Source organism: Cryptomeria japonica, chromosome 9 (assembly GCF_030272615.1).
Source record: "Cryptomeria japonica chromosome 9, Sugi_1.0, whole genome shotgun sequence".
Lineage (NCBI taxonomy): Eukaryota > Viridiplantae > Streptophyta > Pinopsida > Cupressales > Cupressaceae > Cryptomeria > Cryptomeria japonica.
Window position 1 is genome coordinate 120,620,580 of NC_081413.1, and position 19,851 is coordinate 120,640,430.

The window sequence follows — 19,851 nt, forward strand, 5'->3', positions numbered from 1 at the left end:
ATTCTGGTTGACCTAATTTTATGCTTTCCTTTCTTATGGAGGATCTATATAAATCAAATTAATTGCAAGTGTGTGGATAGTGTGAGATTTAAAAATTGGTACAGTAAAAGTGGGTGGTGAAGCTTTTGGAGTTGAATTGCTTAATGGTTTCTTGAGACAGCGAGTCAAGGGAAAATACATTGTCAAGCTAAAATATTATTCATTGCAATTCAAATTATCATGTATCCCACTATGAGATAGTGGATCTCTTTAGAAAGTCCTTGTATCATTCTTTGAGGTAGTGAAATTCTTTAATAAGTCCTTCAATGTGCAGTGTGCTTCCTCAGGTGGTGAGCCTTAAAACAAATTGTAATTCTTGTTCATGTATTGTGAGATAATTCTCACCATGTTTTTTTCCTTATTGGGAGTACCATGTAAATTCTATGTTCTCTTGTGTATTGGTGTTCATTTCTTTATCTTTCAATGTTGTTGATCTTCTTAAGAGTTTTGAATCTAAACTATACTAAAGGGTTTAAGTTTTGACAAATACTAATCCACTCCCCTCTCAATATTTGGTGTGTTTAACATGTATGGCATATATTGTTATGAAGACCATGATAATATGATGAAAATGAAATTCATGATGAGAGAAAGAATACTTACAATGTGAACTCAAATGGAAAAAGACATGTTTGTATACCTTTAGAAGAAAGGAGAAAAAGTGAAGTGTGCGATAATGCTATAATTTGTTTTCCTAATAGGATAAAATTATTGAGTGGAATGACAAATGAGAAAATGTATTTTTCATTCAGTTGCAAAACCTAGGATGAAAAAAATCCATTTCAAAAAAGAAAAACTACAATGCCTCATGTTTGCGTTCCGTCAATCATATTTTGAATTGATCCACATACCAATACTTGTATATTTGGTTCAATATTCTTCATATCATGATATTTTTTGTGTTGAAACTAGCATTGAGTTCACTTTACAAGATTCTTATGTTATTATGGACTATTTTGTTGTCTTTCCATTGATTACACATATGATTGGATGTTTGTTTTCATGATTATGATGTGGTATCTTGTTCAAAGATTGTATGTGTTGTTACTATTATGTATATGCATAAGTACACTTCACATGTATTGAGTGATTACAAACAAATATTTTCCACCTAATTACAAGTCTAAGTTATTTTCTGATGACAATCATATGGAGACATCACATTGGTTGATACTCATTTTGCCTTACCCATTGTACTCAATTTGTTTGTAATTTTCTACCATTTTATATCTATAATTTGTTTCAAATACCGTTATTGCTATAATTATGAAATATTGACCCTATGAGAATGCCCAGTGAATGAGTGTTTAATTATTTTTGCTTAAATTTATTTTTCATAAGTTTAATTTGGAAATATGCTTATATGGGTTTAATTCATAATTTATTGCCAAATTTTAAACAAGCATCAAGTAAATGTTTATTTTTGCTATGGGTGGAATTAGGGTTGAATGTAATCAATTTGATAATAAAGGAAATGCATTATTTTATTTATTTCAAAAAGTGAGATTGGAATGGGGTAAATAGGAAAATGAATTATTTTTTGATAATTCTACATTTTGCAGAAAATTAGGATTGTGTAAAACCCTCTTTTGAAGAAATTTTGTTTTGTTGATTGTGGGAGCAATCAAGAACCAAATTGGATGAGATTAGATGTATACACTTTTTTGGAAGGATGGTTCTAAAGCAATAATTTTTTATTGCCACTTAAAGCTAAAGGGAAAGTTGAAAATGATTGATTGTGTGTGGATTCAAGCCTTCATTGTTTGTGTTGGGAGAATTTCTCATTTTGAAATTTTTCTAAAATTGAGGCATTTTTTTTTTCTTTTTCATTTTTTTTTTCCATTTAGAATGGTTGGATAAGTATTAGTGGAGTAATATATGGTCCCATGCTTTTCATTTTGTCAAATTTGATGCTCTAATTTATGTTATGGATTATTTGAGAATTTCCCAAACTATGATGTTCTAATGTTGAAATTTTCAAGAAATAGATAAAAGTTGAATTTTATGGTTTGCAATTGGTGTTGGGTACTTTCTCTAAAGGGTATTTTTATATTTTGGAAATTTTTATTTTGGGGGAAATTTCAAGCTATTTTAATAGTGTAGATGAATTTTTGTTTTGGATTAAAAAAAAAAGTGGAAATTTTGAAAGTTAAAGATGAATTATGATTTTTTGAGAAGTGTGAATGAAGTTGTACTTTGTGTTTCTTTAAATGAAACCATTGGAACTATGTTGTGAAATTGAGAATAGTGCATTAGTTTGGTTTTGTGTCACATTTATTGGACAATGTGATGAGCTTAAAATGTAGGTATTAGAGAGTGTTATGGGAGTGGCTCCCAATGTATCCTTGTCCCAAAGTGGTATGATAGAGGAAATCACATTGAGGAGTCTTCTTATCAAGTGAACACTAATGAATCACGAGTAATAAATTAACTAAGATAATGGATACCTACTCTCATGAATTTAGTGCTCATATAGACAAAGGATGTTTAAGGAAGACATGCTCGCTTGTGGAGTGTGAGACTCATAATATCAATTATCCTCATCCATATGAGAGGAGACATTAGTTCTATATGATGCCATATTTTTTAGCTCTATAATGATACTCCCTATCTCTCTGTCTAATGTCCAATCTTAGAGTAGTTTGAGTAGCACTTGAAAGATGAATAATTCCTTTATATGTTTGTGTTGACTTTAATACATACTTGGATGTTGTTTATTCTTCATGTATTTGTTAGGATTCCCAAAGATACTAAGAGGGGGGGGGGGGGGTGAATCAGTTACTAACCGGTTGGATAATTTTCTTACCTTATAACATGAAAAGCATATTAAAACTATGTATTGGTAAACCAAAAATAATGCATTAAATAAGAATAGCAACCACAACATAAGAGACACACCATAACACAATATTTTAATGAGGAAACCCAGTGTGGGAAAAACCTCGGTGGAATTTGTGACCCACAATATTTGCTTATTGGCCAATAAGGGAATATTACTATCTACAACAGGGGCCTGCACATGCAAGAAGGCCAAGTGCCTAGAGCTCATTGCTTGGTTACAAAAGAAGTCACACTGACTTACAAAATTGGATTATACAAATCCAATGTCTTGTACTTCTTTAGATCAGCATCTTCTATGTCAAATTCAGTATTGGTTTAAGCTCTGCAATATACATAAACCCTTATCCTAATAATTCACACATTAGGTCTGTTATCTTCTTTCTCATTATTTTTCACTCTCTAAATGATCTATAATGATCTCATACATATATGAGTCATATTACAATCCACCATGTTGGCTTACAAAATATTTTACAATTAATTAGAAAATACATTTATACAAAATTCATGTCGGCCATGGTGCTTGTAATCTTCCTTTTTGGTGCTAGTGATCTGTATGCCGATGTAGAGTTTGTCGGTGTCGGTGCCTATGCTTGCCTGCTGGTATCACATGATTGTAAGGTTGCCATCAATGACAATACCTTCAATTACCTACAATTTCTCATTGGAGTGTGCATTTGCCAACAATCTCCCCCTTTGGCATTGATGGCAACACTCATCAGAAAAATAAAAAGTGTCCAAAATGATGTCCAGAAAAGAATCTACCAAAATTATCGTACCAAAATTGTGTGCCCAAAAATGTATGCTCCCCCTGAGCTGATGATGTCCTGTTCTGATCATTTTTCTCATCTCACTACTCCCCCTTTGACATCAATATTTATGTGTGCATGTGATTTTTTCCTCACATGTCTTGTGTGTATGATTAGGCCATGTGAATATCTCCTAGCATGGTGGGGTGAACTTACAAGTATCACACAGTTGGGTGACATGAAAACCACTATTTGGGGCCAGAGAATTGAGGTTTGAAAGTGAAATTTGAATCTTCAACTCATCCATTACTTTATGTATATTACTTAATTTCTTTTTTATTCAATTTGTTCATTGGAAGGATATTTGATTCCTCATTATATATAACTATTATAACAGAAAGAAACCTCTCTTGGAGATGGATTGTAAATAAATGAAATATGATATTGATCTGGATGTGTTTGTGTGACTTAGTGTTAGAGTTGGGCATGGTTACATTGTGATTTTATTTCATGCTTAAAATTTGTAATGGTTAAATGAATATAGGGATATCTATTTTAGGCTTAAAATGAACCTGATTAGTCTTGGAGTCATCTTGGGTAGTTTTGTGAATAGATCATGTCTTTCTCATGATCATAGATGTTTTTTCTTAGGGTGTTGTAAAGTCTTCATGTGTTTCTCCTTTTGTCTTGATATTAGATTGATGAGATCTAAAGTCCCTAGGAGCTTGGCGTGTCTTGCCTCTTTTATATATTGATGGAATATTTTCAATTCTATTTTGTACTTTTTTGAGAGTATGAGTGTAGACTCATACTCCTGCTAAAGTGGGGGATAGATGTTGTGTCATAAATTGTATCCCTATACAATTTTCATCCTAACTTAGGCCTCATTTGGAATTATGGTCTTTTGTGCTTTGACCATGTTTGATTATGCTCACACCAAGATTTAAATTACAATATTCACCTAGCATATGGTCTGTGGGCCTTTTTTCAACCCTGATTGGCTAGACAAAGGCACCTCAGGCACCCTTATCATTGGACAATGGCACCCCAGGCACCCTTGCACCCCTTAAAAGGGCCAAATTTTGGCCTTGACAATGGTCATAAAATATGGGTGATAATTTCTCTCCCATATTAGACTATCTCAAAATTTAAAACACGTTTGATATAATGGGGTATAAAAGAAAACCTTATCCCCTCATTTGAACATCTCTCTACAAATGCAAGTTTTATGGCTTAAACCATGTAGATTTTTTATCATCTATGTTTCAAACCATTGGGTGTGATTTAAAACGTCGATGATAAAAAATCTACACACTTCAATTCATAAAACTTACATTTGAATTCATGGAGGATGGAAAACTAATTCCAACTATCTCTCTATAAGTTTACAATTCAATTTCTCAAAATCAAGATATCAAATAAGGTGAGAAAGCGATCAAGCATTTTCAAGACATTGAAGGAGAGGTCTTGCATTCAATTTCAAGAATTCAAGATGGCATCCATGATCAAGGCTTCATGAAGACATCATATATGACAACACCAACCCTTGCATGAAAACTTCAAAGCAAGACACATCAAGGGTTAATTCCAAAACCAAGGTTTGACTTAGGAAAACTCCTATCTAAAATAACTTTTCTCTTCTTTTGTGTAAGTGATAGGTTCATAAATTATAATTATAGAACTAGTAGAGTACACAAAGAATCAAATCTATCTTTTTCAGGTGTAAAAATTGGAGGACAGGGTTGCTACACACATTTATGTCTAACAAATTCTTGATGAATAGTCAAGATTGCATTTTGATCCCAAAAAAAGTTTCATTTGTATCTGATAGTTTGAAGATTGGGTCATATGGAGCATCTTTTTCCTACATTTTAAGGCTTGGATTCCATTCATAGGTTCTAATCATATTCCTCATTTTATATCTATGTTTACAACTTCATATTAAATCTATAACTATTTATTTATGTTGATTTATGTCAATTTTTCATCTTTAGCCCTAGATCTAGCATTCACTTTACATGTTTGTAGTATCCAATTCAACTACAAATAAAAGAGGAGTGGAATCCAAACAAAATTCAACCCTTTTCATACAATTGAAGTTGAATCTATTGATTTCACCTCTCTCCCTAATGTTTTTTTTAGTGAAATAGGTGTAGTTCCTAGTTTGCATACCTAAGCTTGTGAAAACCTATTTCATTACAATACACATCCTTGAAAGGATCACTTCAAGGGTCTACACTAGAATATGAAGATGATAGCTTTATGCTATGGTCCATAAAACATCTTGTGTGCAGTTGATGGTAACAATTTTTTTCTCAATCTCCCATAATACTTAGTTTTGCATCCAATAGTCAATATGGAACTCCTCAAGTCGTATGTTCCTCCTCTAGATAGCACTAACCCAATATAATTTATAATTTGATTCTAAATAGTTGCACACAATTTTTTGAAGTGAACATTTATCCAAATTCAAAGTGATCAAGGCAAGGCAATATGTAATCACAAAAAATGGTTAATCTTTAATCGCTTCATATTTGATTTATATAACTCATCAAAGATGAAATGGGGGAAAATTCTTCTCAAGAAAGGGAATAATCAAATTATAGCTACAGAAGCCTTATGGAACCTTTGCACATGCCTTTGCCTCAATAACACTACATGCCACATTGTACTACCGCACAAGCATCTATGCCATCATACACTACCATGTATTCTCTCATAGTCCTTTGAGTGCTACTTGATGGTCATCCACAAAATCAATAGTCTCACACATGAGACACCTAGAAAATGATTAAATTATAGATAATAGAACTAGAATGCCAATTATCAACATCTTATTGTTAGTAGTTGGATTACCAAGTGACAATAATTAATGAAAGTCTATGATTCTATAACTATTTTGTTAGATCTTATTACTATATTGTATAGATAATTATTTATTTCTTTAGAAGAAAATATATTCACCTCTCAAAACACGAGAATCCTCATTTTCAACCTTACTATTTAAAGCATTGACTATAACTTATTTATTTATAGATTGAATAAAAATAGCATGTTATTACTTGAAATTTTTCACACATTGAAATGGATAATAGTTAACCTCACCTTTAAATTTCTTTTACATATTACATAATATTCTTTCAACCTCCTACAATCCACATTAGAACCTTATCCTATTAATATTATAATAAAAGTGATAGTGTAATGCCCTGCCAAGAAACCCCGAAGGGATTAAGCCATAACACAAGAATAGAGTGCAATAACTTTTTTAAAAAAAAGTTACACAACATTAAGATACAACAAGATATCAAAGATTCAGATTACATAGCAGAAGACATCAACCAACACCTAAAGAGTTTCCCAACGTGAATACTTAATTACACATTTAACTTAACTCCCACTAATAAATCCAATAAGTTGATTTTCTTTAAAACGAGATAATTCTTAAACAAGGATAATTTATTTCAGATAGATGAAAATATAATTCACATGCTAATGTTTATCCATTATGATTCATTCATACCTTACATTCAAGCTTTTCATAAAAATATAAGCCATGCATCTAATATTCTAACACATAAGAATTTCATCATAAACTTATGAGATCTTTCCATGCATACTTAATTTCCTTAACAACAACTGAATAAAATCCATTATCCTAAGCTACATTCTTTCATGTTCCCATTTGCTGCATTAAAAGATGACTGCATACATGCATTTAAAATTAATTTCATCTGATCCACTTATACATTCTATCAAAACGTCATCCATACATGCTAACACTAAACATGAAACATAAGGACAAAAGCATCACATAACACCAAGATGATCTCGGAGTTCACCCCTAAAGGGCTACATCTCCGGGTCTGCTTAACTGCAAGACCCCTCTGATAATTAATAAAGTTAAGAATACATGAGGTTCTCATAATTTACAATCCTACCATCAAGGCAAAACATAATCAATATACAAACGACCACATCTATCAATAAATACATAAATGATCCCTGAAAAGGAAAGGATCTAGCTGAACATAATCAAAGCTAATACAAAGGTCCATTAGAGCATCCACAAAACTAAGTCATTGCAACCCAAGGTCTAACATGAAAATAGTTTCTCACAAGGGCATAAGCAACAAGATGACTCCACAAAAGTGCTCCTATTTGGACAATACAACAACACACTAGCGAACGTAGGGGACAAGTGTCATCACACAACCTGGTACGATTACCATGGCAGGTCTTCGTAGGTCCCGACCCCATACACTGGGTTACCCTGGAAACCTAATCCGAACCTCTGACCCATCCAAGCCTTATGTGGACCCACACATCCTTTCGTGAAGACAAGGATGATGGTTTGCCATTTTAGGCCTTCTCACAGCATGTCGAGTCTGTGTTAGCACTCATCCCATGTGTGAGGCACAATTATCTTACTTAGAGATTACATTCTAATATACTGTTAGGTTATTACTTATTAGACTCACTTTCGATGGGTTACCCAGCAACCACTTTGGGTGCGGCCCCCAATCGAAAGCCACTTTCCCATACGACACTAGACTATACTCAGATGAACTCAAAACCCAAGGAATACACATGGTTAAGCGAACGAAGTTCGAAATGGAGAAAACAACCATTTGGTCAAACATGACATCATAGGAGGTGCATTGATATATGGTACTCTAACTAGAGACCCGACCAACTATGGTCAACTACAAGTCATCATTCAACACCCACATAAAGGATATGACCAATACAACACCACAACAAAAATAATAGTCGACTCGAGATCAAGGACAAAAATAGGTACCCAAATCAACCATATGATAGGGTCCAATCAAACAAAGCAAGGCTTGCCATTACTTAAGCAAAAGCGAATACAAAAATTAAACTCACACAGGCAATAACCAGAAGATACAATCTTTCAAAATGATTTATAACAATAAATGCCGATCAAGATTTCTACATGATCTAAGTTTCAAATACACTAACAGGAAATCATTATTGCAAGGTGAATACAATACCACAATTTGCAATAGTACCATTGTCTATTTCTCAAATAGAGGAAAAATATAATTAAACCATCCATTTTACTAAATGAGATTATCAGTAACTTAACAATTTTTCCAAATGATACTTAATTAAATTTCCAAAAGCATATCGTTTAAATTCATAATGTCCAATGATAAAATATTCATTTCTAACATTTCCAGATGGCCTATAACATTAAAATCTTCAATTAATAATATATACTCTTGAATAATGTATATTTTATCTCAAAAATTTTTCCAACAAAATAATATTCTATTTCTTTTCAAAAAGATGCTCCCCTAATATTATAGGTCCAAAAGGATTAAATATTAATTCATATATATTTATTAACCCACGGTTAATAAAATATACACAATTAATAATTAATAATGCATAATAATCAAATTAAATATTAATTAATATATATATATATATAAATTTTCATTAATAAAATATATATTATTAATAATTTAATAATGTCCAACTTTCACATTAAATATTAATTAACATATATATATATATATATATATTTATTTCCATTTAATAAACATATATTAATATTAATTAATAATTAATTAAAAAAAACTTTATAAAATAATTTTTTTAAAAATTAATAACTTATTTATCTTTTTTTAACTAAAAAAATAAAATAAAAAAAAATATAATAAGGGGGCAGCGAGGGTCGGGCCCACCTCCCTTACGCGGGAGTTGGGCAGCCACTGTTGTGCCCTAACCGTAGGTGGCACCTCCGTGGGGGAGGCAGGTCCTGCGGTGCCTACACGGTCAACGCGGCCCTACGGCCATTGCGGGGGTCGCCGCTCCCTGCGGCCACCGTGGGGGTCGCAGTGAGCTGCGGCCACCGCCGATTGCACCTGCAAAGGGGGAGGAGGCACAGGTAGAGCTTCGCTCCCCGCCCTCCAACCCCAAAAAGATATTTTATTTATTTATTTATTTTTCCAAATACAAATTTTGATTTTAAACAAAACAAATCGACTTAATAATATATAATTTCGATTTAAAAATATTTTTCTTCTCAAAAAGACAAACCCCATTTCTATTTTTTTTAACAGTCTCATAATGAGACTTAAAATAAAAATTTTCAGAATATTAAAAGTCTCCAAAATAGAGGAATTTGTTGAATAACCAACCGATTAAGCAAATTCTGGGCATAAGGGAGCTCATTTCTCACACAAAGATCCAACAATAAGCCAATCTTTGACTAATTTTCACTATGGAACTTATTCATGGGAAGATCAATGGAGAAATTAAAACCAAACAGCATGAAGAACATCCAAGCCCATTTTAAAAAAAAATTTAAACAATAACTAATTGATAATCAAAATTCCTACCTCAATAAGCATTCCTGGAAAGGATTTGATGAAGAGCCCCAACCTGCAACTCAAGAAATCCTTTTCCTTCCAAAATGCCCAAATCTTTCATCCAAAATATTTTTCCAAAAATATATTTTTCTCCGAAAACTCAATCCCCAATATTTTCCAAAAGTCTAGGTTAAAAGGGAGAAGTTTGACCAAAATTTTATTTTGGAATTAAATTTTTTATTTAAAATAATTCCTCAAAAATCATTATTTTCCAACTATATCAATATATTAACTTGCTTTCAATTTAAATTTGATTTTTTTTTCCAAATAACTGAATTTAACCTTTCTATTTCCAAAATGCCAACAAGAGTAAATTAATTCTATTTCAATTAAATTAAAATCTTTCTTTTCATAGGCATAAACATAATACATTTAATATTTAAATTTAACCATTTAATTGAACTTGCTACCAACCTGAATTTGGGCAATTCACGTAACGATTAATCACATAAAGAAATCCTGATTAATTTAGCCCATTAATCTTTAATGCACAAACACATTATTTAATCAAATTAAATACGAAGGACTAATTACTCAATTTAACCATACACACCAAACACGCAACCCAAGAAGCCAAACAGACAGACGACCCGCAAACCCAACCAAAGGGAATACCGATGACGACTGACAATGCTCACTTGAGCACAACTATGGTCAAATGAGGATAACATGACCACCTAATCCAACTCTAAGGATTAAAGAGGTATACTCAAACCTGCAAATCCAGGTGGAGACGAACCTCCAACCATGTGGTATTGTACCCGAAATCTCCTGCAATCAAGAGTCATACATGCATACATATATAAACTTAATGAAAGCGTTAGCCAGAGATAATAACACGAAATAGGAGAATTAATTAACTTGCATACAAATTGGTGCAAAAACCACATTAACAGCTATGCACTAAATCAAAACATCTAACTATAATCATTATATTATGATAAACTAACCAAGGTCAAACTGAGATTAGGAATTGATTAGGGTAGGGGTACTACATTCTTCCCCCCTAGGTTCTGACTTACTCTTGGAAGTTGGAAGGCTAGATGGAGAACATGTAGCACGCATTAGCCTTGAAACTCATTCAACAAATATCAAATTGCACATAGGATCTTTCCATAAATAAATGAAACATTATTGCAAAATCCTTTACGAACGCCATTACCCATTGGCAAGATACATCTAAAACCATACACTTTTTAAAATATTCCAGGAATCATCAATAATCATAGTAGAGGAACAAGAATTTTCTCTCTTTCATTACACCAAATTAATGCATTAAAAAGAGGTAAATAACAATTATCATACTCATCTACCAAACATGTCAAGAAAACATGGCATCAGGATCAATTTCTGTTACCAATACATCTTTTCATAAGACTTTATCACATAGAACTAGGTTCAAAATTTTAATTTCTACAACCAAGTTAACTTTCATGAAATAAGAGCAACATAAATAACTCAATTGTTTGCACTTGCCAGGCATAATAAAACCTTTCCAAAGACTATGTCCCATAACATAGTGACAAGTTAACACAATTTACTCCATGATACACATAATAACCATCAACATAACTAGAATGCATAACTCAAAAGGCCACATGTGAGCATGTCTAATGCTCAGTCAAAGATAACATGCACGATCAACATCTCTATGCCTGATCTCAGAACAACAATAAGATCATAAATATCCAATATCTCACTCAAGGCTCGATGGTGCTAGGCACACCATAGCAGTGCTACCTTCCATACAAGACCTTCGTGAACATCCCTTGTTGAGTAAGGTGGTTAGCTTCCAAGAGATAGTCACCACACATAGGTAGGTAGTGGATCCTAGCTACATCACAGCCTCACATACCCCCATCGTCAAGGTTCCTTATGTCTACTTCCTCGTACACACTCTACCAAGTCCATCACATATGTCCTTGGAGAGGAATTCAACTTTTCAACACAAGACCAGCATACGAAAAAAAAAAGGATAAACCAGTTTAGCCACCAAAGTATAGATGAATAAAGGTAATAAATCATCAATTCCAACAATAAGGCAAGAAAATAATTCAGAATTTGCAACACCAAATCAAGAATGCAAAAGATCACAAGATCGTGGCTAAACCTTCAAAGTCAAAGTAAAATAAATTGCTGGTCCCTAAGGAAATATAAAGAATATCACAACTGCACATAACATCACTATGTGACTAGCATCTAGCCACCAACGAGGAAGGAAGGAACAATCGTCTAGCTATTGCAGTATCTCTTCATGTGGTACGACATAGTCACACTACCCACATGGCATGGCGGTGTGCACCTCGACATCACCCCACATCATGTTGCCACACGGCATGGCAATACCCCAATCGATGAAAACACGCAATGGACGTATCTTGCATGGTAGTGTACCTCGTAGAAACAAGCACGCGTAGGTCACGTCCCACATAGTGATGTATGTAAAAGGATACTCATCGTAAGTCAGAGGTATACATGACTAAGGTCCACCCACATGCCCACCAACACATACTAATTGGAAGCTCATGTGGATAAACCTACCTTTCATGAAGACAAGGCAAAGGATCCTCCAAAATACACCATCACTATGCACAAGAAATGCCATCAAAATGCTCAAATAAAGGAAGGAATAGGCTGCCACACATAAACCTATAAATAGATTCATCAAAAGGGAAAGTATTGAGTACACCTTTGATACAGTTTTATAGTATAACTATATCATTCCTCAAAATAGAGAAGCTAAAGTTGCTTCACGCTGACATTACTCATACACCAATCCATACTATTCAAGGAATGGTGACTTTGAATACTACCCCTTAACATACTGAATTACCCACAACCTAAGGTTTGGTACTCAGTAGGGAAACAAATAAGCAACATCACATAAACAGTATGGTTTCCCATACTCATAAAATCATATCCTCCATGGTTGATTACTTCACCAATCCATGGGCACATATAATAAGCACTGGTTTCTTACAATACACATGAATACACCAGTACTGGTTTAGTCACATTTATAGGGAGTACTTTTCAGTACGCTATCATCTACACAAGGAAGATTTTAATAATGCTTCTCACATGAATAATTGAATCAAGTTTATTCTAGATTTAGGTATTGAAATTATTAACAATTCACAATTACATAAGGAATAACATCATTCCTATATCTTTCTTGAATTCCACCAAGCATTCATAACTAAATTACTAACTATGCAAATTTATTTCTGAAGCTTAAGACTTTCATCCTTCCATAAGAAGTCCAAAAGAAAACATACAATTTCATATGCGTTATTAACATTCTATTTAAATCAATGCATTCTTTAATACCATTTCTAAAAATTTGATACTCTAGGCAAAGAGAAGGGAAAGAGAGTTTGATAACCAAACTATTTCCTATAAAGATACAATATCAACAAGATCACACTATATACTAAGATTTCTCACTATAAGCCTATCATTTCAATTTCATGGTTTTCATTTCACTACCGTTTTAAAAGGATACCAAGCAGTCTAACATGACATTTCCAATAATTATGGTTGCAACAGAATGTTCTAGTTTTCCAAACAACAGAGATCAAAACAGGCAATCTTTTCGATAATACCAGACCTATTGAGAACACTCACTATAATAATACAATACAGACACATGTCATAATTTGCAACCTATCATTGAAAATCAAATTACGACCAGAAGGTAAGCAAGGAGATATCACCAAAATAATACATATTAATGCATGCACATCAAACAAGCTTTTCATTTGCACTTCCCAAACATAATAAGGTAATTACATATACCCAAAAGCAAGTTCAATGGAGCATTGCTAAAATAGATCCTCAGTCAAACTGGTTTAATGAAACACATAAAACAATCTTTCATGGAACACATTAATACACTCTCGAAGCTACTATAACATGTTCCCTTTAATAGTTCTTTTTACAAACTAAGCAATTTCACATAACATTTATTCGCATATTGATGCACCTTACTTAAGATAGAATTTAAATATGTTACTCCTACATTACACATGGAGAATTCTTTAATGTAAGCACACAGTTTTCTCCCAATAACCAAAATGAACTTTCAACCCAAAGCCCTTTTTATAATCTAAAACACAGTAGCATCATATGGCTCACACAAGGGTTCAAGAAGTCACAACCTTTTCGCTCGCAAAAAAGAAAACTCAAATCAGAGATAATTACACATATCCCAAACATTTTTAATTTCTAGAGAGAGAGAGGAGGAAGGGTTGATAATTATTCAATTTGCTACAAAATAAGCATTCAATATTTACCATACTAGTCCTTCAAACGAACAACACTAAACTAGATCATAATCTTAAACAAGCACATTTCACACTTTCAGATTCTAGACAAGCACTGATCAACCCAAATGGATTAGTCCAAAGAGAACAATAGTCAAAAGGAAGGTACATATGACTCTCTTTCAGAATATGAGTAATCGTAGACCAAGACATCAATAAGCACATAAAGCACATATAATCATTCAAAACACCAAGATCAAGAAGGTGAGAACAAGGTGTGAACACACACGTTACACACAAGTTAAGGTCTACTCAATCACTCACATACACAAGGGAGGAAAAGCATGCATGTAAGGTTGATACACCTCACAACAACTAAGGGCACAATGAAACTAGAGATCCTAGTGTTTGCAACATGGGATCTGATACCAAATGTAATGCCCCACCAGGAAACCCCGAAGGGATTAAGCCATAACACAAGAATAGAGTGCAATAATTTTTTTATTTTAAAGTTACACAACATTAAGATACAACAAGATATCAAAGATTCAGATTACATAGTGGAAGACATCAACTAACACCTAAAGAGTTTCCCAACGTGATTTCTTAATTACAAATTTAACTTAACTCACACAAATAAATCCAATAAGCTGATTTTCTTTAAAATGAGATAATTCTTAAACAAGGATAATTTCTTTCAGATAGATGAAAATATAATTCACATGCTAATGTTTATCCATTACAATTCATTCATACCTTACATTCAAGCTTTCCATAAAAATATAAGCCATGCATCTAATATTCTAACACACAAGAATTTCATCATAAACTTATGAGATCTTTCCATGCATACTTAATTTCCTTAACAACAACTGAATAAAATCCAATATCCTAAGCTACAATCTTTCATGTTCCCATTTGCTGCATTAAAAGACGACTGCATACATGCATTTAAAATTAATTTCATCATATCCACTTATACATTCTATCAAAATGTCATCCATACATGCTAACACTAAACATGAAACATGAGGACAAAAGCATCCCACAACACCAAGATGATCTCGGAGTTCACCCCTAAAGGGCTACATCTCCAGGTCTACTCAACTGCAAGACACCTCTGATAATTAATAAAGTTAAGAATACATGAGGTTCTCATAATTTACAATCCCACCATCAAGGCGAAACATAATCAATATACAAACAACCACATCGGTCAATAAATACATAAACGATCCCTGAAAAGGAAAGGATCCAGCTGAACATAATTGAAGCTAATATAAAGGTCCATTAGAGCATCCACAAAACTGAGTCATCGCAACCCAAGGTCTAACATGAAAACAGGTTCTCACAAGGGCATAAGCAACAGGACGACTCCACAAAAGTGCTCCTATCTGGATAATACAACTACACACTAGTGAACGTAGGGGACAAGTGTCATCACACAACCTGGTACGGTTACCATGGCAGGTCTCCGTAGGTCCTGGCCCCATACACTGGGTTACCCTGGCAACCTAATCTGAACCTTCGGCCCATCCAAGCCTTATGTGGACCCACACATCCTTTCGTGAAGACAAGGATGATGGTTTGCCATTTCAGGCCTTCTCACAGCATGTCGAGTCTGTGTTAGCACTCGTCCCATGTGTGAGGCACAATTATCTTACTTAGAGATTACATTCTAATCTGCTGTTAGGTTATCACTTATTAGACTCACTTTCGATGGGTTACCCAGCAGCCACTTTGGGCACGACCCCCAATCGAAAGTCACTTTCCCATACGACACTAGACTATACTCAGACGAACTCAAAACCCAAGGAATACACATGGTTAAGCAAACGGAGTTCGAAATGGAGAAAACAACCATTTGGTCAAACATGACATCATATGAGGTGCATTGATATATGGTACTCTAACTAGAGACCTGACCAACTATGGTCAACTACAAGTCATCATTTGACACCCACATAAAAGATATGACCAATACAACACCACAACAAAAATAACAGCCGACTCGAGACCGAGGACAGAAACAGGTACCCAAATCAACCATACGATAGGGTCCAATCAAACAAAGCAAGGCTTGCCATTACTTAAGCAAAAGCGAATACAAAAATTAAACTCGCATAGGCAATAACCAGCAAATACAATCTTTCGAAATGATTTAAAACATTAAATGTCGATCAAGTTTTCTACATGATCTAAGTTTCCAAAATACACTAACAGGAAATCATCATTGCAAGGTGAATACAATACCACAATTTGCAATAGTACCATTGTCTATTTCTCAAACAGAGGAAAAATATAATTAAACCATCCATTTTACTAAATGAGATTATTAGTAACTTAACAATTTTTCCAAATGATACTTAATTAAATTTCCAAAAGCATATTGTTTAAATTCATAATGTCCAATGATAAAATATTAATTTCTAACATTTCCAGATGGCCTATAAGATTAAAATCTTCAATTAATATATACTCCTGAATAATGTATATTTTATCTCGAAAATTTTTGCAACAAAATAATTTTTTTTTTTTTCAAAAAGATATTTCCCCTAATATTATAGGTCCAAAAGGATTAAATATTAATTCATATATATTTATTAACCCACAGTTAATAAAATATACACAATTAATAATTAATAATGCATAATAATCAAATTAAATATTAATTAATATATATATGTATATATATATATATATATTAATTTTCATCAATAAAATATATATTATTAATAATTTAATAATGTCCAACTTTCACATTAAATATTAATTAACATATATGTTTATTTATTTCCATTTAATAAACATATATTAATATTAATTAATAATTAATTAAAAAAACTTTATAAAATAAAAAACTTTTAAATTAATAACTTATTTATTTATTTATTAACTTAAAAAAAATAATAAAAATAAAATAAAAAAGGGGGGCGGTGAGGGCCGGGCCCACCTCCCTTACGCGGGGGTTGGGCGGCCATTGCTGTGCCCTAACCGCGGGCGGCGCAGGTCCCACGGCGCCTATGTGGCCACTGCGGCCCTGTGGCCATCGTGGGGGTCGTAGTGAGCTGCGGCCACCGCCGGCTGCACCTGCGCAGGGGGAGGAGGCGTAGGTAGAGCTCCGCTCCCCGCCCTCTCTCTCTCTCTCTATATATATATATATATTTCCAAATACAAATTTTGATTTTAGACAAAACAAATCGACTTAATAATATATAATTTCGATTTAAAAATATTTTTCTTCTCAAAAAGACAAACCCCATTTCTTTTTTTTTTAACAGTCTCATAATGAGACTTAAAATAAAAATTTCCAGAATATTAAAAGTCTCCAAAATAGAGGAATTTGTTGAATAACCAACCAATTAAGCAAATTTTGGGCATAAGGGAGCTCATTTCTCCACAAAGATCCAACAATAAGCCAATCTTTAACTAATTTTCACTATGAAACTTATTCTTGGGAAGATCAATGGAGAAATTAAAACCAAACAACATTAAGAACATCCAAGCCCATTTTTTTAAAAAATTTAAACAATAACTAATTGATAACCAGAATTCCTACCTCAATAAGCATTCCTGGAAAGGATCTGATGAAGAGCCCCAACCTGCAACTCAAGAAATCCTTCTCCTTCCAAAATCCCCAAATCTTTCATCCAAAATATTTTTCCAAAAATATATTTTTCTCCAAAAATTCAATCCCCAATATTTTCCAAAAGTCTAGGTTAAATGGGAGAAGTTTGACCAAAATTTTATTTTGGAATTAAATGTTTTATTTAAAACAATTCCTTAAAAATCATTATTTTCCAACTATATCAATATATTAACTTGCTTCCAATTTAAATTTGATTTTTTTTTTTGAAATAACTGAATTTAACCTTTCTATTTCCAAAATGCCAACAAGATTAAATCAATTCTATTTCAATTAAATTAAAATCTTTCTTTTCATAGGCATAAACATAATACATTTAATATTTAAATTTAACCATTTAATTGAACTTGCTACCAACCTGAATTTGGGCAATTCAATTAACGATTAATCACATAAAGAAATCTTGATTAATTTAGTCCATTAATCTTTAATGCACAAACACATTATTTAATCAAATTAAATACTAAGGACTAATTACTCAATTTAACCATACACACCAAACACGCAACCCAAGAAGCCAAACGGACAGACGACGCGCAAACCCAACCAAAGGGAATGCCGACGACGACTGATGATGCTCACTTGAGAACGACTATGGTCAAACGAGGATAACATGACCACCTAATCCAACTCTAAGGATTAAAGAGGTACACTCAAACCTGCAAATCCAGGTGGAGACAAACCTCACACCCATGTGGTACTATACCTGAAATCTCCTGCAACCAAGAGTCATACATGCATACATATATAAACTTAATGAAAGTGTTAGCCCGAGATAATAACATGAAATAGGAGAATTAATTAACTTGCATACAAATTGGTGCAAAAACCACATTAACAACTATGCACTAAATCAAAACATCTGACTATAATCATTATATTATGATAAACTAACCAAAGTCAAACCGAGATTAGGAATTGATTAGGGTAGGGGTACTAGAGATAGACAATTGACTGATTAAATTTAATTAAATTGCCGCTAGCCTTAGAAAATCATTCAAGAAGAAGGCGACCAATATTCTATTTTAACTGATAAAGATAAATTTGATACTCTTTTAATGATTAAATGATAATAATTTGACCATTTAAGGTCAACAAGTATTATCAAAACACTTCACTTTTCATATCATTTCATAATAAATTTTATTAACAAAATTTTAATAAAAGATTCAATGTCACATCAATATGCAAGGAAAGGGAGGTCATGTGGTCATGTATAATTAACACATGAACAAAGCATTACCTTTCTTGAATCCTTGTTGTAGTTGATATTTGTCCAACCTAGCATACCAAGCCCTAGGGGCTTGTTTGAGATCATACAATGCCTTCTTCAATTTGTACACCAATCTAGCCTTATTCCTTGTTACTTTTCCTTCCTCATTTAGTTTGTTTCAAAACACACACTTAGTTCCAATTACATTATTGTTAGAAAGTTTGGGTACTACTTCTCATGTATGATTCTTCTCAATCTGGTCAAGTTATTTTTTTCATAGCTTTCATCCATCCTTCATCCTTGCATGCATTAGAAAATGTTTTAGGCTCAAATTCAAATAAAAAACAAATATTTATCTATTCACTTGCCTTGGCAAGATTCCTTCTAGTATGTAATCCTTCATTCTTGTCACCAATAATCTGACCCTCAGAGTGATTCTTTTGAACATATCTTGCTGGAGTCTTGGGGGTCATTTCTAATTCCTTTTCTTTCATTCTTTATTCCTCTTCTCCATTTTATTCTTCTTTTTCCACACAAGGAGAAACATAAGGTCCAAAATCTTCTGGGACTAGAGAAAGTTGTTGCCAATCTTTATTTGCCCTAACATTTTCACTTTCAACCATCTTTTGGAGTCTTTCATTGTAAAATTTGTAGGCCTTGCTTCTTATAGAATATCCAAGAAAGATTCCTTCAT